This window comes from Maylandia zebra, linkage group LG3, assembly GCF_041146795.1.
Source record: "Maylandia zebra isolate NMK-2024a linkage group LG3, Mzebra_GT3a, whole genome shotgun sequence".
Taxonomy (NCBI): Eukaryota; Metazoa; Chordata; class Actinopteri; order Cichliformes; family Cichlidae; genus Maylandia; species Maylandia zebra.
In genome coordinates this window covers 37,411,280-37,435,286 of record NC_135169.1, presented here as the reverse complement: position 1 = coordinate 37,435,286, position 24,007 = coordinate 37,411,280, and the positions used below count along the sequence as shown (strand labels likewise).

Here is a 24,007-nt window from a genome sequence, read left to right as displayed (position 1 = left end):
CGAAAAAAGCAAAAGTACAAAAACAGCTGCAGATTTTAAATCCTGCAGTGTTTGCTGTCTTCATCCTTCCAGAAGTCATCATGAAGCTGTAACAAATGACTGGTCTTCATTTTAGTCTAGACCATTTTTTTTTTATTATGCTTAATTTTGTCAGAGATCACTATCTCACCCAAGACCCACTTAATATTTTTAGCTGCCCACCCAAACACAGCAGGCAACAAGCGAACCTGGCGTATGAGAAAATTGTCAGAGGTGACTGTTGTCTACTCGCCCTCGCTTGCTGTGCACTCTGAACTGGCTTACATCAGTTTCATTAAGTGTGAACAGTTCTGAGTTGTGTTTAGGAAATAATAATAATAATAATGGATTGGATTTATACAGCGCTTTTCAAGGCACCCAAAGCGCTTTACAATGCCACTATTTATTCACACGCACTGGTGGAGGCAAGCTACGGTTGTAGCCACAGCTGCCCTGGGACAGACTGACAGACTGACTTTTTTTTTACATGCTTGTATTTATTAGCCTCTTTAGTTGACACAGAGACATATGCAGTTTTCACCTTCACTTTTTCCATCCAAACTTCAGCTGAAAACGTGCTGTAATTGGTTTGCCTCAATGCTATGTTGTTCACTTGCACACAGATTTTCCATACGCATGCCTAGTTATTTGTGAATATCTGACCTATAACAAACAGCTGTTGGCTGGCTGCTTAGTTCTGCCTCAGATGAGAGCAACCTCTTTGCCACAGTCGACATACAAATAAATAAACCGTTTATTTATCAGGCTTTTAAACAACATCGAGCTCGTTATACAGTCGTTAGGATGACTTGTGTCATGCATCAGTTTGAAATGTCATCTTGTGACCTTATTATCCCCCGTTGTTGTGATTAAACCTGTATTTGTGACTCTCTTTTTTTTTTTTTTTTTTTGGAAGTGACATCAGAAACAGCAGCATGTGACATCACGTGATGGCGGAGCTTCAGTTCATCCTTTGTCATCCTTTTTTTTTTTTTTTTTTTTTTAATAGGACAGGGGGAAAGAATGAAAGAAAGAGGGGGAGAGGAAGAAAGAAAACCAAAGGGGAGAAGAGACGGTGAGAAGGGGGGGAAGAGAGAAAAAAAAAAAAAAAAAACTCCTGGGTCACCTGTATGGAGAGAAAGAAAAACAAAAAAAACAGGGGAGACAGCAAACAACAAAGAGCAACATAATAATAATTTTAAAAAAAAAGCACCATCACAATAAACTAGCTAGTCATAGATATCAATAGTTACTAAATAATAAACGATATTGTGCAGCACGCAAGATAGACAGCGCACAGTGTGCTTTGAGGCAGCAGCCAAGAAAGCTGTAGTCCGCATCTGTGAATACCCATGTGTACACCTGTGTGCATACCTGTGTGGATCAGCATGCTTGCATTCCAAAGGTTTCTCCATGTAATGATCTGCTAGAGAGTGTGGGGAGCCACAGCCCTGTCCTCTATGGTATCAAGCAGGTATGGAGGAGATCAAAACTCCAGACATCCAGAGGCACCCAGAACACAAGAGACCAAGGAAGACCCACAGAGGGGCAGCCGCGCCACTGTCCCAGTAAGAGCTAAGGAGAGTCCCAGATGAGAGCTCATTCAGCAGCCGCGGAGCAGAAGCCAGGGGGAGTTGCAGTGACGCGCCCGTGAGCTCCGCCGGCAGCCAGCTGTGCCTGAGTGACCGAGCCCCAGGCCGAGAGGCCGGGGGCACCCCACCTCCAAAGTGGCCCGAGCGAGCCCCAATAAGCGGCCGCCAAGGAGTGAGCCGGTGTGTACCCGGACACCCACCCCCAGATACAAAGAACCACCAACGCACCGATACCTGAGGGAGTCCGCCACCGGCAGGGGAAGTGGTGGTGGGTGGAGATAGGCCTCCAAACCTTGGAGGGCCTGAGGTGTCCCCAGAGAGGTGGCGTCTGATACCCAACCTGACATATAGACACAGACATACAGGCACACACAGACACAAACATCCATTCCCACCCTCATGCTCTCATATGTACTTCACACTCAACCGACGTGGAGACAGACATAAAGGGACGCTGTATACACGATCACACTCCCCAAGCGTACTCTACTAACCGGGTCTAGGTACCCCTGCCCCTGGAGGGGGGAACTGCACCGAGACTCTCAAAAAAAAAAAAAAAAAAAAAAAAAAAAAAAAAAAAAAAAAGGTCAACAAGTACCATTGTTGCTTAGCCAACTTTGGTACGCATTTTCCCCAAGACTTAGTATGTTTTTCTTTCCTCAAGTCTCAGCATGTTTTTGTGAGGACTACCACGAAAAGTTTAATGTTATTAAAATATTTTCTCATACATCTCCGGATAGAAGCAGTGGTGAAAAGTGACTTATTATCGGGGCGACCATGGTTCAGGAGGTTGGGAGGCTTATCTGTAACCGGAAGTGTCGAGAAAAACCTGTTATTTTACTGTCACTTTGTTATCATTTACATGCACTGTCATTATTTTATCATTATTTCATTAGTCTGCATCACTGATCATCAGTTTATCATCAGCATTATCATTGATCACTTAGTAGATCTGCTATTCCAGAATAAAACACATTCTAGATATAATACTATACTCTGTCATGCAAATAGCACCAGAGGAGCTGGAGGTCCAGGCGCTCCACAGCGAGTCAGATAAGGACAGTGGACTTTTGTTGGCCTGAACCCACAATTGCACAACATATCACACACTTGTTTGTCTCTAAAGTAGCAGCTGATGTCTATATAAGGAGAACTTTTTGAGTGTAGGGAACTGTGATCATTTCCAGTAAGATCTAACTGTGATGTCATCAGGGTTATATAAGGATGGGGAGTGGTCTGCTCGAAGAAGTCCGGCTCTTCCCACACTGTACTGTGTGTTATAATAAAAATAATCTGTGTTGACCCACTACTACCAGTCGTATGTCTCTTCCTCAAAATCCGAACCGCGACAGAAGGTTGCCAGTTTGATCCCTAGCTCTCTCTGTCCTGGTCGTTGTGTCCTTGGGCAAGACACTTTACCCTACCGCCTACTGGTGTTGGCCAGAAGCGCGATATTGGCAGCCTCGCTTCTCTCACTCTGCCCCAGGGCAGCTGTGGCTACAACTGTGGTTTGCCTGCACCACTGTGTGAATGTGAGAGTGAATGAATAGCAGAACTGTAAAGCACTTTGGGTGCCTAGAAAAGCGCTATATAAATGCAATCCATTATTATCTGTAGTATCGTGTAACAGGAAGCTTAGAATATTTCCGAGTACCTTTGCATCACGCTCTAAACTAGAGAATGGTGTTATTCACACCTTTATTATATCACATCTCGATTACTAGATTTTTGACTTTCTTTTTTGATTTCCTTAAAACATCTGTGGGTTGTTCTGATCGACGCTGCAAGGCTGCTGACTAATTCTCCTGGGAATTCAACTGTCATTGTTCCAGTTGCTACTTGCTCTTACTTTTTCAGTTCACATCACACCCTGTCAAACACAGAGGTATCTGTATGAATCCACACCTTCTTTGGCTTGAAAACCTTTTTTTTCTTCAAAACCTGTGTGACCCAAAGACAACAGAGAGTTACTATGAAAAAACACTGGAAATGACAAGATGTAAGATGTGTTAGTGAGTTTAATATGAAGCGAATGGAAAGCATATGTAAACTCCCTCAACACATCATCTTTTAGGCTGATATTATAAACATATTTGTGAAAGATGGCTTTATTTAAACACCCAACAAACATTATCATTCACTCAGTATCTCTTTTGGCAGTAACAAGACTAACATAAAGTTTTAATGGCAATATGTTCAGCATTTTAATTCAATAAGTCTTTGGATAAGATGAGTTTGTGCATTTCCTGTGTCATGTTTCCACGTGTCAAACTTTAAGAGCTCTTCTGCTGAGTGCATCACTTTATTGAAACGGGATGGGAGGAGAGCATTGATTAGTTAATTCATTCTGATAGGTTCTCTCTGTCATGTTGGCCAAGTAGAGTTTCTGCATAAAAAGAGTTGCAATCTCTTAATGCCTAACTGTTTTGTTTGGTGTGATGAAGGGCAGGATTTACTGAAAGGAGACTTTCCACTCGTTAAAACATGCCCACCTCATTTCTCCAGTTCTGCAGAAATTACTTTGTGAGCCTCTCACTACCCACACCTACGGAAGCGTAGAGCTGCCACCCAGGCAAAAGAAAAATACAAGTGTATCACGGTATAACGTGAAAGGTTTATTGTTCTAACAAGATACTTTTCCTGTTTGTACAATATACTTTTCACGTTTGAACAACATAATATCACGTTATTACAATATACATAATTATCACGTTCGTACAATATAGGATCACGTTCGTACAATATAATATATTGTACGAACGTGATAATTATGTATATTGTAATAACGTGATATTATGTTGTTCAAACGTGAAAAGTATATTGTACAAACATGATAGTATATTGTACAAACAGGAAAAGTATCTTGTTAGAACAATAAACCTTTCACGTTATAACGTGATACACTTGTATTTTTCTTTTGCCTGGGTGGCAGCTCTACGCTTCCGTACACACCAGACAGTAAAACTGCCTGCACAGTCTCATCAACCACTACACATTTATAACCTTCTGAGATCCAGAAAAAACAAGGCTTTTATGTTTAGATGGTTTTTTTTAGATAATTTAAGGACTGTGGATGAAAGAAACGTGTAACATCATTTTGTTAATAGTTATTTATTTTTTGAATTTGGCCAAAATGAAAACTTCAAAAAATACAAACTTCTTATAGATTATGTTTTTGATCGAAAACGAAGGGGAAAGGTCAGAGGAGGACATCCCAGGTTTCGAGAAGCTGTAAGCTGGGATAAAATGACAGGAGGTGAAGTTCCTTATAAGTGTTCATGATAAGTGTTGTGTGAGCTACCTGTCTGGTCATCTACGCGGGCCTGGTCTCTGCATGCTGATGCAGCCTTGTTACACTTTTTTTTTTAACTCATTGAACTGTCTGTAACTAGGATCTAGTATACGTGGTTGCCTGTTATACTCAAATGTTTGGGCTGCTTTAACAGATTCAACTCAATTCAGTTTTATTTATATAGCGCCAAATCATATCCACAGTTGCCTCGAGACACTTAGCAGGGAGGAAGGATTCAGGGTCACCTGATTCAGCCCTAACTATGAGCTTTATCAAAAGGAAAAGTTTTAAGCATAATCTTAAAAGTAGAGAGTGTCTGTCTCCTGAATCCAAACTGGGAGCTGGCTCCACAGAAGAGAGACCTGTCAGCTGAAGGCTCTAGCTGGTTTAATTGATTGTTTCAGTATCAGTGCTCACAGTGCTCCTCCCCTTTTGTGAGTGTGGACGCTTCATCTCTTTGCTCTTAAATGCTTTGCTTCTTTTATTGATTTTTATTGATTTTTATGCTGATTTTTTCCCTTTTTTCCGTATGAGCTTACCTGCGATAGCTTCTGGACACTTATAGATCATTAGGACTAAAGTGTTCTTAACAGAAACAGCAACATTTTTATAGTTACCTTATCCTCAGCGCTCTGTGTGTCTGTGGCCTAGACACAGCTGAAGCCTGATTACAGCGTCTGGGCACCGAACAGCCTCAATAGCCTGGAAAGGTGCTAACCGCTAGGCTAACTAGCAACAAGATGCCTTCCCTCTCCACAGATGACTACCACAGCCTCCTGCAGAAGATTGTAGTACTGGAGACAAAAATTCATCGCTTAGAAGTAAACGTGGAGGTAAATGGACTGTGTGGAAATGAAACAACCTTGCCTTTGATTCAAAACAATGGCGATGAGCAAGCTAGTACACAGCTAAGGAGCACAGATAACATGACCAAGAAAGTAGACTCTGTGCATTATTATAAATCCTCAAGTGATAATCCCCCCTTGGACTGTCTTGGTGCAAAACCAAGACATAAATCATGTCTCCTGGAAGGGGGAGGACGTATCACGGGCAGAGCACAGCGAGCTGAAATCTCTGAAACCGACTGGCCTTCACTTCCTACGAGACAGAGAAGCTCTTCTACCCCTGTATACAAGAGGAAACAGGACTGGACAACCGCGAATAGGAAGGTTAGCAACAAACCTCCAAAACAACTGAATGTGAAACTGCAGAACAGATTTGCTCCACTATCAAAGGACCCTGGATCTATATCGGACAACCATCCATCTAAAAGCAGCGAAGTAAGGTCTGAAAATCTGTTGAAAAGTAAAAGACCACTGGGAAAGCTAAAGGCTCTGCCTGAAACTCTGATTGTGGGTGACTCTGCCGTAAAGGATGTACAAAGGATGTGCGGTAAGAACACTAAAGTCCTCTGCTTTCCTAAGGATATGGTCAACAACCTGACCTTCAAATGGCAGATGAATATCCAACTGTGACAAACATTGTTCTGCATACAGGGTCAAACGATGTGTCCAAACAACAGTCTGAGGTTCTGAAACGGGACTTTACTGGATTACTAAATACTGTAAACTCTCTGAATGCAACTGTATTCATCAGTGGACCTGTACCGCCCGTCAGAGGAGGAGACGAGAGATTCAGCAGGTTGTTTGCACTGAATAAATGCCTTATATCAGCATGTGCTGACCACTCAGTGCATTTTATCAACAACTTTAATATTTTTTGGGAACGCAGGCATCTGTTCAAAGCAAATGGATTTAATTTTAACAAGTCAGGGGTGAAACTGTTCACCTCCAACTTGTTTTATTCCATACGTCATCCATCTGTGCTTGGTGCCAAGGCTGAGATAAACGAGGAGTTATCTCATAAAGAGGAACAAACAGTACTCCAAGAACAGACAAAGCCCAGCAGAAACCTTGAGGAGGAGCTCCATCTGCCCCCACCTGGGAAGAGCCTCAGAAAGGAGAGACATCTGAGGCAAGAAGAGGCAAGAAGAGGGGTCCCTATTTGCCTCCAACTCTCTCAACAACACCAACGACCAGGACCAGGACCAGGGACCACGATCTTCCCCAGTCCCCCAAACCCCTGACAGGCCATCACCCCCATCACCCTCCTCCCCCTCCCTTTCTCCCTCCTCCCCACACCTGAAATTCACTGAGGAGATGATGGAGCGGGTCAATGCTGGGCTCAGATCTACCCCCCGTCCCAATCCCTTTTTGTCCCCCATAAACCCCCCACCAGAGCGGCCAAAGGTTCGCCATCGAGCCCCACCCTCAACAGAGCAATCGAAGTCACATTGCCCAGCCTCGCCCCCCTTAGTTCCTCCTTACCACCTTCATGCTCTGTCTCCGCAGTCTGATGTGTGATGTGTGGAGGGTCCGGGCTGCGAGGATTATGGCAGTGGTGACTTTTCCCAGGAGAAGCTGGGACCCTGTTTACTAGAAATGAATGAAATTCCTGTACTTTTAGGTGACAGAAGGAGACATGTGGCCTGGTCAAAACACAGAGAGCTGCACTCTAAACGATCTTTAAACATAGTAAACATACCTTGTGTGCCACAGACTGCTCCCAAACACGAGGGGACAAATAATACCTCTAAAACACTTAAGTTGGCTTTATTAAACGTTAGATCTTTAGCTGGGAAAACATTTTTAATTAATGATTTAATCACTGAGCACAGCCTTGATTTTATGTTTTTAACTGAAACTTGGTTGGACCAAAGTAACAGTGGAGCTGTTCTCATCGAGACGACCCCTCCTAACTACAGTTTTATCAGTGAGGCCAGGGTGAGCAGGAGAGGAGGAGGGGTTGCTGTCTTATTTAATGAATCATTTCAATGTAAGCAGCTATCTCCTGGAAGTTTTCAGTCTTTTGAATATGTGGCTTTACAGCTGAAGGCCCCATCCAAAGTTGTGTTTCTTAATGTTTACAGGCCTCCCAAACACTGCACAGACTTTTTTTAATGATCAGTAATCAGTAATCAAGCCTACTAAAGATGAATGCATGGACTAGTTTTTCCAGGTCCTGTTGAGACATCAGATCTTTTATCCTTGATATATTCTTGAGGTGATAGTAAGCTGACTTTGTTATTGTCTTAATGTGTTTTTCTAAGTTTAGGTCTGCATAAAAGATCTGATGTCTCAACAGGACCTGGAAAAACTAGTCCATGCATTCATCTTTAGTAGGCTTGATTACTGTAACAGCATCTTTACAGGTCTACCTAAAAAATCAGTCAGACAACTACAGCTCATTCAGAACTCTGCTGCTCGAGTCCTCACTAAGACCAAAAAATGGACCACATCAGTCCAGCTCTGAGGTCCTTACACTGGCTGCCTGTCCGTCAGAGGATAGACTTTAAAGTTCTGATGCTGGTCTATAAAGCTCTGAATGGTTTAGGACCAAAATACATCAGTGACCTCCTGACCCAGTATGAACCATCCAGATCCCTCAGGTCATCTGGATCCGGTCTTTTATCAGTTCCCAGAGTCAGAACCAGACACGGAGAAGCAGCATTCAGCTTTTATGCTCCTTATATCTGGAACAAACTCCCAGAAAGCCTCAGATCAGCTGAAACACTCAGTTTATTTAAATCCAGGTTGAAGACTCACCTATTCTCAGCTGCATTTGAATAAAGCACCAAATCCACACTTTTAAGCTTAAATTTCAAAACTTACATTTAACTACTGATTTTATCTATTGTTCTGATTTTATCTGTTTTGATTTTATATACTGTTTTGTTTGTTTGTTAATTAGTTTGTTTGTTTGCTTGTTTTAATCTATTTTAAATCATGCTTTTTATTTGTTTTTGTTTCTAATGTCTCTGTAAAGCACTTTGAATCACCTTGTTGTTGAATTGTGCTATACAAATAAACTTGCCTTGTCTATCCATTTAACATCAAATTTAACTGTTAAACTAAAAGGGCTGTGACACTGCTGAGCTAGGAGGTGTGTTTGTGTATGTGTCCCCTCCCCTCCCTTAGTTGGAGTTAAATTCTGGGTTTCAGCCCTTTTTTTTCCCATTTTCTCTTCAAAGCTCAGAGAACCAGAGAAGAGGTAAGAGAAACTTTTTATACTGATGAGCTAAATACAGCAATCTATGTGAATCGATTTTACTATTTCAGTATAACCTGTAGTAATGAAACAGTTTATGCATGAGATGCTGGAACTAAAGGAAATGTTAAAGCCTTCCAGACCCACATGCACAAAAAAAGACAAAATTAGGAAGAAAAAAATATAAATCATGTAATTCGTTGCATATTGAACTGTTTTGTACTGCACACAAATTATTTGTACATGTCACTCCAGGTATTTGTAATGATTTGCATGAAATAGAAAACATCTTGTTACACGTGTAATAATGGCCACACTGTAGACAATAATGCTTTAAACCAGTCTGTTATCTCTATTGTATTCTAGCGCCAGTTTGTAACTGCTATAAAGTTTCACTCTGTGTCTCCATTCCTGGCTTGTTTCCTCCAGTTATGGCTGTCCGCCAGCAGCCCACCCAGGGGATGTTATCCCCCCGCTCTGGAGCATGGAGCACCGAGCTCTTAGATTGCACCTCTGATATGAAAACCTGTAAGTCTTCCCAGCAAACCAAAGCAAACAAACAGCAGTAATTTATGAATCTACCATGTCCTCAGGCTTTGTTTCAGACAATTCAAGAATGTTGACAAAATATCTAAATTTATCTAAATTATAAAACTGTCCACTTATACATACAGAAGATTAAGTTTCCCTGTTGCTATGGGAATTTAAAAGCATAGGCAGCACAGCTGTGGAGCGGTTACCACTGTTGTCTCATAGCGAGTAGTTTTTGGCCTCTGATGGCCTCATTTCGTGACTGCATGGGTTTCTGAAAAGGAGTCTGGCTGCCTGAGGACCAACAGAATGATTTCCAGGCATTGCATTACATTAAATTGGCCTTTTAGAATTGCAACACAGCAGCTACACTGCAGCATTTAGGCCACAAAAACACGACTATCAGAGTGCAATTTGGCAAAGTCTTACTGATGATAAGTTAATCGAGCACATCTGACTAACAACACCTGGCTGCTTCTCACCCTATTGAAGGTTTTCACAGGAATGTGTACCTCGTCTTGGTACACCGCTCAGAGCACCAGTCAGATTTTCATATGAGAGCAAGAAATGTAATAATGTGCATGAAACACTTTGCATTAACACTGCATCAAACTCAACGAGGTCCAAACTACAACTTTTTTATTTTCATTGGTGGCATCAGAAAACTAAAATTCCTGGAAAAACAAAAATAAAGAAGCCAAAGAAAGTTCTAAAACAAATGACCTCTTTAGAAAACAATCCTTGCTCACGCTGACATTTGATATATAGTGATTATAAACTACAGTAAACACTGATACTCTAATGCTGTATTTCTGCACATTTTCCTCCCTCAAGGTTGCTACGGCCTTTGGTGTTTCCCCTGTATGCAGTGTCAGACAGCCAGTAAGCATGGATGGTGCTGCGCAATGCCACTGCTGGATGTTTGTGGTGTGGTGTCCTGCTTACTCCGACAGTCCATCAGAGAGCGCCACAACATCGAAGTAAGGCTGGGTTTGAGATGGAGCGGGACTATGCACTGCATAAAAGAGATGTATTTGGCCACTCTGCATTTTAAAGCTTTTCTTTTGAGCATTATAGCCAGAAATAACCATATTTGAAGGGTGACCAAGAGGGTGGAGTTAAAAATCACATTAGTCAGTTGCATCCACACACACCCCAAAAAATCCCCAAATTTATATTATTTACTACTGAAGACTGCCTTATTCACCTTTTGGTTGTAAAATGTAATGCCCAGCATCATGGAGCTCTTAGCAGAGCTCAAAGAAGAAATATCTAGTTCACAGTGAATGTGAGAGTGAATGAATAGTGGCATTGTGGCATTGTAAAGCGCTTTGGGTGCCTTGAAAAGCACTATATAAATCCAATACATTATTATTATTCACAGAGCAGATACTCCAAACTAATTAAAAATCTGTCTGAACAGCCCTCTCTTTTTCCTCTTCTCCATCCTGTAGGGCTCTGCCACTGATGATGTCATCAATGTACTTTGCTGTTATTCGTGTGCCTGGTGCCAGATGTATCGTGAGGTGGTGATCAGGGAACGCCACTAGCCCTCAAACTTGATGCTGATCACGGTGCACGTTACCTGTGGATTAAGCTCATGGTTCAGGGCCCATGTCATGTAGTAATGTAGTAATAATAAAAGCTATAAGAAAATGTAAGCTCATTTTAAAATAGCGTTATAGAGGTTTTAATCTGACCAATAAAATCTTTCTATTTCATGTAACAGGATTCCCGTTGTTGTAATCTTTTGAGTTTAAAAATAAAAAGTAAAAAGAAAACTATTCTTATTCACTCATTAGGATGCATTGTCTTAAATAAATAAGATGTATTCAGAACTGATACAATTTAGTTATTTACTGGCACAAAACAACATCACAACAAATCACCCAGCACCATGGTGTGAAGGGTGGGGTGCCTCAGGGACACGTAGCAGGCACACTGCACATTTCTGTAACTTTTCAAACACACCTACAAATTAAAGTGAAAGGATTGTGTGTGATGGTGTAACCCACAAACATTATTTTGCTTAACACAGAAGAAACAAACGACAGACAGACTCAGGTTTGAGGGGATTGAGGAGCTGTTAACACGCCTCTTTATCAATGAGGAGTGTTCAGCATATCTTCATCCTACAGATGGGGGTGAGAGAGATATGTGAGGATTGGACACAGTTTAAACTATAATTGGATTACAGTACATCTATTTGAGCAAAAAGATCCTTAATAATCTTCAAGTGTTTTGAGAGAAAACCAAATGACAGCACCTCCTCCACTTGATGGGAAACTTTGGATAATCGCAGGTCTTATTATTTTATTCAGATGTAATTTCATGTGAAGCAGAGCCAGAAAAAAATGCAAGTTGAAATTTGTGTATTACACCTATTTAACACCCACTTTCGATTTTCAGTGGCAAGAGGAGAAAAAGAAAGAGAAAGAAAAGAAAACATACCTCCATAAGTTTTACATTCTGAAAAACAAAATCTAAATGTCAGTGGGGCATGTGAAGAAAAACAATACGTTTCTACAGAAGTGAGGTTGGCATGCCTCAACAAGTGAGTATCTCACATTTCCTGTAATCTGTGCCCCGTATCCCACGAATACAGAAATCCCTGAGGGTCCAGTGTTCCTTTCATGGAGAATCTTCTGCTTCAATGCTGCAATGAACGTGTCAGCGAGCACTCAGCTCTCATCACATGACAACAAAGTGCCAGAATCCACAGCTCAGCATACGAGTCCTGGTGTATGAAGACTATCTGAAGTTCTGCTGTGTGTAGATCTTCAGCAGGAAACAGTTAGAAAATGTAAATGCACAGAGAACATACAGAATACACAAAAAATAATAAGATACACAGATTTCTGACTTGAATCTTTCTGAATGGTCATTATGTCATGGTCCCCGTGACTGCCCGGCCGGCCCCGCAAGGCTACATGTGTTTTTGTTTACTCTTTCTCTCGCCTCTTTACCTGGGCGGAGCTCACTGCGGGCTCCCGCCCTTGGCCCACACACCTGTTGCCCATTATGTGTTTGCCATTTAAGGCCGGGGCGCAGACAGTCTCATCGCTGTATGATTGTGCGAGACACGTTAGTGAGCTTCTAGCCTCAGTAAAGTTTTCGTGTGTAAATCTGTGATTGAGCTGAACCGATCTTTCTTGTGAATAGTTTTCCCGGACCCGTAACCTACCCGCTGTGTGGACGCGTACAGAGAAGAGAGCGTGTGTGAGAGAGCTTCTCCTTTTCAGATTTCCCCCCCCTGGACCCCAGGAACCCCCAAATTACCCCACTGTATATGTTCTGCACCTGGTGATTGTGTAAATAAAACTCTGTTTTTGGAACTGAATTCTGCTCTGCGCTTGATTCCCCGCCATCGCTTGCGACACATTAAATATTTACAGCTCATGTTTTGATCTTGACATAAATTTGGTGCCACGCTGTATTGCACAAACTTGTTTTGTGGAACATTGCTCATCTTAAACTTACTGTTTCTCTTTGTGAAGCGAACATGATCGCACATGCTTTTATCTTTTCACATTATTGTGACTTGTTACTGGTCTCCCTCAATTGCTAGCAACTAAAGTAAAAGTACTTGTTATACAGAACCCAATGCATTATATACTGGATCGTCAATGTGTGCACCACTTCAAATCATTAACTGATTTTAATTATATACTGCTGGGTAGCTTAAACTATAATAAGAAAATATTAGTAACTTTATATTTATAAATAATGAAATCCTAGTAGTGGGAATAATGTGGTTTACTTACGTTTACTGTCCTGTGAACAACACCGGCGTGGTGTTAATTGTTTGCTTCTTTTACGCCCTTGGATCACGAGGATGACTTTTAGAAAACTCTATAGCACTGCAAATAACTTTTCAAAAACCTTTGTTTGTTAGTTACTTTTTGGCATAATGAGCCTTTTATTTTGGTGCACTTCCTGCTGATTATGGATGTTGTACAGGGATCCAAGTGTTTGTTTGCTAACTGACTTTCTCTTGAAGCAAAGTTACCTACAATTTTACCCTGCAACTTAAAGCTTTGTGTTTTAAAAATCTGAAATGGGAACAAGGTGCTGTGTGTTTTGATTCTATCTGGGGGTGTATTATGAAGTAGTTCAAGTAGTTCCAGTACAAATTATTTTTAGTGTGCACTATGGATTTTTGACTGTACTATGATAGTGCATATAGAAATAAAATATAATGCTGTAGTAAGTATATCTGGATTAAACATAATAGCACAAAGAATATAAAAACGGTAAAAAGAGGGCAGATTTATCACCCTGTCCATTAAACATAAATTATTGAAGGGCTCCTTTATTCAGCCTAGCACTGCCCTCTACAGGAAAACCGAAGCTTGTGTCAATTGTGATACAATTTTGCTGTTAACACTCCGAGGTGATAAACACCACAGAGGCTCAAATTTCTTACTTATTAACTGGCCATCTAGAAATTATGAGAAAGTTTCATAGTGTGCTGAAATTTCAAGATACTAACCTGAAATTTTGATTTACGCACCGGATGGGTACACTTATTAAATATTATAGAGCTCACTAAAAATTAAATACAGGCTATTACTTTTGCATCGTTTATTGCATTGATGGAGGCAGTGGTCGTGTCCAAATTCATGGGCTGCATTCTCCTGAGGACCCGGCCTTCGCGGTCTACGTGGGCCGGGTCCTCAGAAGATCGGGTAGGCCGGAAGTAAACGGCCGTGAAATTGGACGGTCTAGCCTTCTGATTAGCGTCACCGCTGTCTCGGTGGAGTTTAATAAACTCAGCCGTCTGCTCCTTGCTGTCTAAAATATAACAGGACACTGGAGTAAACTCTCGGCCATCTCACACTTCTGTTTAATCAGTTTTCTGTTTGACGTTTAGTCAGCTGTGTAAAAACCAAGGAGGAACCCACCCGGGGGATTAATAAAGTTTTATTTTATCTAATCTAATAACTTTAATCTCAGCCAAACCGATTTACTCACGAACAAACAAAACACTGAAAAAAGCCCAACAATAACATTTTTAGGTTGTCTAAGTGACTTATATATTACGTTTGTCACGGCCGGGCGGGTTACACACAGTAATTCGGCGTGCCCGTGTGGCGTGCTGGCTAGACCCAAGCGCGGCGAAGGCTAGCGGTGGGTTTGGAGCAGGCACGCAGTTATTCTAGTAACGATCAGTGCACGAAGCGTGGCTTCGGAACGGTCGTTACCGACAGAGAGCGAGCGGAGCCGGGAAGAGAAAAAGGATTGAAGGGATAATCACTCACGGTTGCTGAATCAGGCGGAGACTGACGTCGGCAGAGTTTCGGAGCTCCTGACACGAAGAGAATGATGTCTGAGCGGCGAACAGGTGGGTGGCGTCTCTCTTTTAACCCCGGCCCCGTGATCAGCTGATCACCGGCTGACAACGTTTAACCCGAGCAGCGAAAGTCCGCGGTGATCTGAAAATGATGTGCCGGGAGTTGTGCCATTCTCGGCCGCATCAGTAACCCTCGAGCTCCCGGCTAGCTATCGAGCTGGTGGGTAGCAGACGTCTCCGAAAACGTCGAAGCACTTTAGCAAAGATGCGATATCTTGATAAACCGAGCAGATATTTGATGTTTACACAGCTACTTTCTCGCCTGAAAATATGTTAAAAGTTTATTTCGTGACCCAGAAAGATTAATAAGAGTAATTTTTAAAACTTAGTAGCGGCCGCCATTAGCCGGAAACTGGAGCTTGGCTGGGCCGCGCTATGAATTCTGGGATATGGTGGGCCACGAAGGACACACCCGACCCATCCTTCAAATTCGGAAAAAGGAGCACGCATTTGTCGGCTGCATTCGGAGGGGTCTACGAATTTGGACAGCCTTCGGCGCGTCGCTGTGACGTAATCGGTCTACAAATGCGGCCTCAGGAGAATGCAGCCCATGAATTTGGACACGACAAGTGATGTATGCAGCTGGGTAATGGCACAGCTAGCAACCGGGTGACTTTATTCACCCGCTTTGGACGTTATCAGTCGATACATTGGCCTTTATTAGCAGACGTCAGTACCATAGAAATGGGCCAGCATGGCCCATCTCCACCTGCTAGTTTGTTCAGAAGGTGGTTATCATCCATCCAGATGGAGGATCATTAGGAGCGTGGGAAGACTCCAGAAGCCACTCTGGCTGGAATCAGTTGATTACAGCAGTGTTACCATTTGAACGGACAGCATTTATAGAATAACTATTAAAAGTCAGCGAGTGTCAATAATGTTAATGTGGTTATGTTAGTAATACAACGAGTGATAATATAACAGCTTTAAGATGCATTTGTAGATATTATTACGTGTTTTACCGTCTTTATGGTGCTAGCTTAAAGTTACGGTTTAAACGTTAGCTTATATTGTAGTAAAGCTGTTACTGTTTAAACGATGATAGGACAGAAATATTAGCTTCTGTTATGGACTAATGAAGTTACTAGTTAATAAAGTTTCCAGTAAAGTGATTACCGTATTTTCACAACCATAAGGCGCACTTAAAAGTCTTAGATTTTCTTCAAAAAGTACGGCGCGCCCTATAGCGCAGTGCGCCCTGTGTGTTGTAAGGAGGACGTAGTAGAGAACACCATGAGAACGCTAAAGGGTGAAGTGTGTGCGTTGACTTTATCGCACATACCTGTATAAAAGAACAGGTATGTGCGTTATGCAGGACATCGTTGTTTTAACAACCCTGAAAGTGGCAAAGAGACACGCTTACGAAGCACAGTTTAAACTGAAGGCCATCAGCTACGCGGAGGAACATGGAAATCGAGCAGCGGCGAGAGAATTTAAGATTAACGAATCGATGGTTCGCAAATGGAGGAAACTAGAAAACAAGCTCCGGCAGGTCAAGAAAACGCAGTTGAGTTTCCGCGGACATAAGGCGAGGTGGCCCGAGTTGGAGGAAAGACTCGAGCGGTGGATCATCGAGCAAAGAACGAGCGGGAGAAGCGTTTCGACGGTCACCATTCGGCTAAAAGCAGTTTCACTTTCACTTTTTATGAAACGGTGCCATTTTTCCATCCGGACCAGGACTACGGTAGCGCAGCAACTTCCAGCGGATTATAAGGAAAAGCTGGCCATCTTCCGCTCCTACTGCAGCAAACACATCGGCGACAAACACATCCAGCGATGGATGACGGATGGAGACCACAGTTTCACCAAGAGTGGAAGGCAGCGCCCGGCGAGTTACGCCACAATTTGCCAATGGATTGTAGATGCTTGGGCTAACATGTCTGCTGGCACTGTTGTTCGAGCTTTCGCAAAAGCCGGCATCATTTCCGAGGAGCCGCACGGCACGGAAAGTGACTCTGACAGTGAAGAAAGTGAACTTGGCATGTTTGATGGAGATTTAGCGCAGCTGTTCAATTCAGACCCAGAGGATGAGGACTTCGATGGGTTTGATTGATGATAAAAATGTGAGTACCAAACTTTGTTTTGCTCCTGCTTTATTTTTAAATACGCACACTTGTATGCTTGTGTGTTGTTGATGATGAAGATTACTGGTAATAAAAATGTGAGTAAGGTACCGAACTCAGGTTTGCTCCCGCTTTATTTTTAAATACGCATACGGTACTTGTATGCGCCCTATGATCCAGTGCGCCTTATGTGTGTGTTAAATACAGTAATGGCACACATAACTGAGACTGCGCCTTTTAGCACAGTGCGTCTTATGGTCGTGAAAATACGGTAATCGCAGCCAGAGATTGACAGTAAATATCCCCTTTAGCTTCAATGCACCTGTAATAAATATGTGCAAGTAGGGATGGGTATTGATAAGATTTTCACGATTCCGATTCCATTTTCGATTCTGTTTAACGATTCAATTCTTTATCGATTCTCTTATCAATTTTTTTTTCAAAAAGGAGAACACTAAGGTCGATTATCTTAGAACTTTGTTTTATATCTTCTCTTTGAACAAGATAGAAACTTAGGAGTAACATGGCCTTACAAACCCAACAGTGAGATCTTAAGAGATACACAGCCTACGGCTCTTCAATGGGGTGTCACAGGGTCCCCAGGAAAAAAAATTGTAAATGTAAAATAATAACATAAATATTCTTCTGTAGCAATAATTACAATTACACAAGAATATCCAGTAATGTCCCTGCCTACAATTAAACACATCTGCTGTGGCAAATGGGTGTAAGCCTTTGACCACAAACTTAGTCACTGCTCGGTGACATTCATCTATCCTGGCCTGAAAGGAGACGCTACCGGTAGACTGCAGCGAGAACTGCCAGCATCTGAGCCAGACTCTGTCTGTCTGTCTCATCATGGTCACCTAAATGCACAGTAATGGCAGGTTTTGTAAGAAGGCAGATCGCGTTAACATAATATGCACTGTTAGTTGATTATTTACCTGCTGCATTAACGGGAGAGGACGTACAAACGTTACCGCTGCTGCTGGGTTGAGATTAACGAGTCCGGAGCGGAATTAAAAACACGACATTCATTTAAGGTTATCGTGTGTTTTGTGAGCAAATGCTTTTGCATATTCGTAGTGTTTCCTCCCTGAAATGAAATATCTACTTTTCAAGTATTGCAAGTTACCCTGTTGTCATCCGTTCTCGTAAAGTATAACCAAACTTTTGAGCGTTTGAGCCGCCATGTTTCCTGCCAGGTACATGACGCTCCGCAACGTGGTGACGTAATTCGTGGCGACGGGAATCGATAAGGGAATCGTTTGCAAAAATGGCAAACAATTCCAAGGAATTGAAACATATATATATATATATATATATATATATATATATATATATATATATATATATATATATATATATATATATATATTTAAATAAACAACCTATAAAAACACAAATAAACCAAAATAAACAAATAATCAAAAATAAACAAATGGGTGTACCATCTAGTGTGTATACACACACACACACACACACACACACACACACACACACACACACACACAAACATTTTTAATACATTATTCCTGAACACATACGTCTAAAAATCATTCATATTTCTCTACCGTCTGCTTTTACAATATATTTTCCACCTGTCTTTTTTCACGTCTGCTTTGGGACTGACCGGACACTGGAAACACTCATATCATCTTTTATCCTCATAAGTTCAACATTTCTGCCAACATTTAAACATTCATACAAAGGATAGCGTTTAGTTTAAGTCTTGTTTGGGAACATGAGTCGATGCCAAGCTTTTGTGTTGCTTCTTCTTCTTCTTCTGTTATTTAACCTGATGATTCCTTTTAGAAATAAATGACTCTGTAGCTGCTGAATATTGTGCTTTGTTGACCGGCTTCCTGATCACATCTGGTCAAAACTAAAATTAAAAAGAAACACAATCAACTACAACGCTTTGTATATCAAACGAAATCTTTATTGATGCAGTGTGCGTTAGGCATTCATTGTAATAATGTCCTGGTAAAACCCAAAACACTTTTGCAAATATACCAACTTCCTTTTAAACTGCACTGGGTTTAAAAGGAACGTGACCCCGCCCTGGTCCCCAAAGTCATACCCAGAAGCCAGTTTACAAGTTAAGGAGATTTTATTGCTACCAAACTGAAAGCGTGAACTCCAGGGTGAACAAAGGCCAAAATAACAGACAAAACAAGTTTCTTTCAAAAGGGGAAGTACTACCTAACCCCTGGGTGAGACAAAAACCCAAAAAAGACAAGTTCTGCCCCTAACTCCCTAACTGAATAAACAAGAGAAAAAAGTACAGGAAAAGTACAGAAAATAATAAGGCCGTTCACCGCTTCTCCGGACTATTTACTATTGTGAATAACTTTTCTTTTAAACACAAAACATGAGTGATGCATTGATGTCCAACTCTGCGCATCTTTCCGTTCAGCCATCAAACAGGAGGCAGGTCATTGACGATTCTCTGAACCTGGCCATCTCTCTGTAACACGACGGCGAACCAAGGCAGCTGAATGGTCAGAGTCCAAACTTGTCCTTCTCTCAGTAACGCCACGGTGAACCAGGGAAGCTGAATGGTCAGAGTCCAAACTTGTCCTTCTCTCAGTAACGCCACGGTGAACCAGGGCAGCTGAATGGTCAGAGTCCAAACTTGTCCTTCTCTCAGTAACGCCACGGTGAACCAGGGAAGCTGAATGGTCAGAGTCAGAGGTGGAAGCCTATGTATGACTGAATGGAGAATTTGCCCACAGATGCAGAAGACTAAGCTGCTCAGCCTCAAGATGGATCTCATCATGTGTAAGAGAGCTGTTCTCCCCCAGTCACCGACTCGATTCAGCCACAGGTTCGGGTAAGGCATTGTTGGTTGAAGCCAATGAGTCTCTTCTGCCAGGAGTCTCTCTGAGGGTGTAATGCTTGTAAAAGGTGAGTAGACCTTTTCCAGATGGGTTAGAGACTTCGGCTGCACAGGTCTGCCACCTTGCGTAGCACGGAGGATGTTAATATGCCGGTCGGGAGGAACTATACGCCGGTCGGGAGAGTCATACGCCGGTCGGGAGGAACTATACGCCGGTCAGGAGGAACTATACGCTGGTCGGGAGGAATTATACGCCGGTCAGGAGGAACTATACGCTGGTCGGGAGGAATTATACGCCGGTCAGGAGGAACTATACGCTGGTCGGGAGGAATTATACGCCGGTCGGGAAAGTTATACGCCGGTCGGGAGGAACTATACGCCGGTCGGAAGAGTCATACGCCGGTCGGGAGGAACTATACGCCGGTCGGGAGAGTCATAAGCCAGTCGGAAGAGTCATACACCGGTCGGGAGAGTCATACGACGGTCGGGAGGAACTATAAGCTGGTCGAGAGAGTCATACGCCGGTCGGGAAGAACTATACACCAGTCGGGAGAGTCATACGCCGGTCTGGAGGAACTATACGCCGGTCGGGAGAGTCATACCCCGGTCAGGAGGAACTATACGCAGGTTGGGAGGAACTATATGCCGGTCGGGAGAGTCATACGCCGGTCGGGAGGAACTATACACCAGTCGGGAGGAACTATACGCCAGTCGGAAGAGTCATACTCCGGTCGGGAGGAACTATACGCAGGTCGGGAGGAACTATACGCAGGTCGGGAGAGTCATACGCCGGTCGGGAGGAACTATAAGCCAGTCGAGAGAGTCATACGCAGGTCGGGAGAGTCATACGCCGGTCAGAAGGAACTATAAGCCAGTCGAGAGAGTCATACGCCGGATGGGAGGAACTATACACATGTCGGAAGGAACTATACGCCGGTTGGGAGGAATTATACGCCGGTTGGGAGAGTCATACGCCGAGCGGGAGGAAGTATATGCCGGTCGGGAGAAATTATACGCCAGTTGGGAGAGTCATATGCCGGTCGGAAGAGTCATACACCGGTCGGGAGAGTCAAACGCCGGTAGGGAGGAACTATACGCAGGTCAGGAGGAACTACAGGCCGGTTGGGAGGAACTATACGCCGGTCGGGAGAGTCATACGCCGAGCGGGAGGAAGTATATGCCGGTCGGGAGAAATTATACGCCAGTCGGGAGAGTCATACGCCGGTCGGGAGAGTCATACGCCGGTCGGGAGAGTCATACGCCGGTTGGGAGGAACTATACGCAGGTCGGGAGAGTCATACGCTGGTAGGGAGGAACTATACGTCGGTCGGGAGAGTCATACGCCGGTCAGGAGGAACTATACGCCGGTCGGGAGAGTCATACGCCGGTCAGGAGGAACTATACGCCGGTCGGGAGAGTCATACGCCAGTCGGGAGGAACTATACACCGGTCAGGAGAGTCATACGCTGGTCGGGAGGAATTATACGCGGGTCGGGAGAGTCATACGCTGGTTGGGAGGAACTATATGCCGGTCGGGAGAGTCATACGCCGGTTGGAAGGATCTATACGCCGGTCGGGAGGAACTATACGCCGGTCGGGAGAGTCATACGCCGGTCGGGAGAGTCATACGCCGGTCGGGAGAGTCATACGCCGGTCGGGAGGAACTATACGCCGGTCGGGAGAGTCATACGCCGGTCGGGAGGAACTATACAACGGTCGGGAGGAACTATACGCCGGTCGGGAGAGTCATACGCCGGTCGGGAGAGTCATACGCCGGTCGGGAGGAACTATACAACGGTCGGGAGGAACTATACGCCGGTCGGGAGAGTCATACGCCGGTCGGGAGAGTCATACGCCGGTCGGGAGGAACTATACGCCGGTCGGGAGAGTCATACGCCGGTCGGCAGAGTCATACGCCGGTCGGGAGGAACTATACAACGGTCGGGAGGAACTATACGCCGGTCGGGAGAGTCATACGCCGGTCGAGAGAGTCATACGCCGGTCGGGAGGAACTATACGCCGGTCGGGAGAGTCATACGCCGGTCGGGAGAGTCATACGCCGGTCGGGAGGAACTATACAACGTTCGGGAGGAACTATACGCCGGTCGGGAGGAACTATACGCCGGTCGGGAGAGTCATACGTCGGTCGGGAGAGTAATACACCGGTCGGGAGAGTCATACGCCGGTCGGAAGAGTAATACACCGGTCGGGAGAGTCATACGCCGGTCGGAAGAGTAATACACCGGTCGGGAGAGTCATACGCCGTTAGGGAGGAACTATACGCCGGTTGGGAGGAGCTATACGCCGGTCGGGAGAGTCATACGCCGGTCGGGAGGAACTATACGCCGGTCGGGAGAGTCATACGCCGGTCGGGAGGAAGTATAAGCCGGTCGAGAGAGTCATACGCCGGACGGGAGAGTCATACGCTGGTCGGGAGAGTCATACGCCGGTCGGGAGGAACTATACGCTGGTCGGGAGAGTCATACGCCGGTCGGGAGGAACTATATGCCGGTCGGGAGAGTCATACGCCGGTCGGGAGGAACTATATGCCGGTCGGGAGAGTCATACGCCGGTCGGGAGGAACTATACACCGGTCGGGAGGAACTATACGCCGGTTGGGAGGAACTATACGCCGGTCGGGAGAGTCATACGTCGGTCGGGAGAGTCATACGGCGGTCGGAAGAGTAATACACCGGTCGGGAGAGTCATACGCCGTTCGGGAGGAACTATACGCCGGTTGGGAGAGTCATACACCGGTCGAGAGGAAGTATATGCCGATCGGGAGAGTCATACGCCGGTCAGGAGGAACTATGCGCCGGTTGGGAGGAGCTATACGCAGGTTAGGAGGAATTATACGCCGGTCGGGAGAGTCATACGCCGGTCGGGAGGAACTATACGCCGGTCGGGAGCAACTATGCGGCGGTCGGGAGGAACTATACGCCAGTCGAGAGAGTCATGCGCCGGTCGGAAGGAACTATACGCAGGTTGGGAGGAACTATATGCCAGTCGGGAGGAATTATACGCCGGTCAGGACAGTCATACGCCGGTCGGGAGGAACTATAGGCCGGTCGGGATAGTCAAACGCCGGTCAGGAGGAACTATACGCAGGTCGGGAGAGTCATGCGCCGGTCGGGAGGAACTATACGCAGGTCGGGAGAGTCATGCGCCGGTCGGGAGGAACTATACACATGTCGGGAGGAATTATACGCCGGTCGGGAGAGTCATACGCCGGTCGGGAGGAACTATACACCGGTCGGGAGGAACTATACGCCGGTCGGGAGGAACTATACGCCGGTCGGGAGAGTCATACGTCGGTCGGGAGAGTCATACGGCGGGTCGCGGAGGGTGGGAGTGCCTACTGGGGTCAGCGGGGGAGCTGGCCCCAGGGAGGGGTTACCTGCCCCTCCCTTCCTTCCCTCCCCATCTCCAGCTGCCTCCCTCTTCCCGCTCCTCCACAACCACCCACACATGCAGGGCCTTGGAGTGGGGGTATGTCACCAGGGTGCAGAGGAGGCTACCCCCCGTCCCCTTCTGGCTGCCTCTGCCTCAATTTTATCCCACAACTTAGACATTCACATTATTCACACTCTCATTACACATACATATAGGATCTTGGGGGTGGGCACAATCACGGAGTCCAAATCACCATCAGGGTGTATACCTCACCCCTGACGTCGTTGCCCACCTCTCAATTTTAAATACACTTAGTCATTGAGGGTTAGCAGGAGGGACTATGCGCTTACCTGCTGCTCCTTGGCAGGTAGCTCCATGCCCTCCTGGGTTTTAATTGCACCTTAGAACACATATGCATCAACACTACAATGAGCGGGTGGAGGGAGGTTTGGAGTCTTCTCCCACCCCCATTCTCTGCGGCCTGCTGGAGCGGGAGGGCTAGTAGGAGGAGTTGGCCGTCCGACTGCGGTCTGGGGTGTGGGGCCTCCCTGCTGCTGCGGAGTCGGGGTGGTCTGCCTCTCCCCACCGCAGGGAAAAGGGTAACACCACCTGGGTCTGGGTGCAGTTCCCCCCTCCAGGGGCAAGGGTACCTAGACCCGGTTTGTAGAGTACGCTTGGGGAGTGTGATTGTGTGTACAGCGTCTCTTTATGTCTGTCTCCACGTTGGTTGAGTGTGGAGTGAGTGCATATGAGAGCATGAGGGTGGGAATGGATGTTTGTGTCTGTGTGTGCCTGTATGTCTGTGTCTATATGTCAGGTTGGGTATCAGACGCCACCTCTCTGGGGACACCTCAGGCCCTCCAAGGTTTGGAGGCC

At 44.8% G+C, this 24,007-nt stretch overlaps 2 long non-coding RNA genes across 2 annotated transcripts; both read left to right on the top strand.

Moving 5' to 3' along the window:
* The first annotated feature begins 5,319 nt into the window (after positions 1-5,319).
* Positions 5,320-8,785, top strand: LOC143416523 (uncharacterized). The gene is made up of 2 exons (XR_013096909.1): positions 5,320-6,294; positions 6,399-8,785. It is a non-coding gene; the product is annotated as an uncharacterized LOC143416523 (long non-coding RNA).
* A 2,240-nt stretch (positions 8,786-11,025) lies between these two features.
* On the top strand, positions 11,026-12,820 carry LOC143416522 (uncharacterized). Its single transcript, XR_013096908.1, has 2 exons — positions 11,026-12,283; positions 12,643-12,820. It is a non-coding gene; the product is annotated as an uncharacterized LOC143416522 (long non-coding RNA).
* Positions 12,821-24,007: the final 11,187 nt, after the last annotated feature.